Raw genomic sequence first — 609 nt, forward strand, 5'->3', positions numbered from 1 at the left:
CCAGCACAACCCCTGCTGCACAGCTGAAGACACTACGAGCTGTTTTCAGATTACTGGAAAATTGTATCATTCAATGGAGGCAGACTTGGAGGCATAGGGACGAATGCAGGGGTAAACTAGTAAACAGACTTTGCATTATTTTCTGATGTTTTCAATGCATGTTTTTTTCCATGCAGGCTTCCATCCAACTTATAGTCAGCCTCTGCCCCTTCAAATTTGGCCTACTGTGCATACAGAAATTAGCTTCTGTAAATCAGGACTTCACAAGCCACAGGGCGAATCGGGTGGAGCACAAGAAAGCAAGCTAGGCTGCACGTCACGGGCTGTTTGGGGGACCAAAATCCTGTCCAGGCTACAACAGAAACAACGTAGAAGGCAGGAAGGTAGAACATTGGCCCCTTCTTCCATCCCTCCCTCGAGCTATCCACAGCCCAGCCTGAAATCTGCTCTTTGAGCATCTCCTCCTTGCACAGCTGTTCAGCAAGCTGTGCCCCACAAGATGAGAGGCTGAGCCCCATGCCATCTTGATGCACAACATACAACAGAGGAACAAATGTTGCAAACACACAAAACACCCTCCACATGCAATAACTGGGCACCCTCATCTCT

This window comes from Gavialis gangeticus, unplaced genomic scaffold (assembly GCF_001723915.1).
Source record: "Gavialis gangeticus isolate Ggan-Ray unplaced genomic scaffold, GavGan_comp1, whole genome shotgun sequence".
Lineage (NCBI taxonomy): Eukaryota > Metazoa > Chordata > Crocodylia > Gavialidae > Gavialis > Gavialis gangeticus.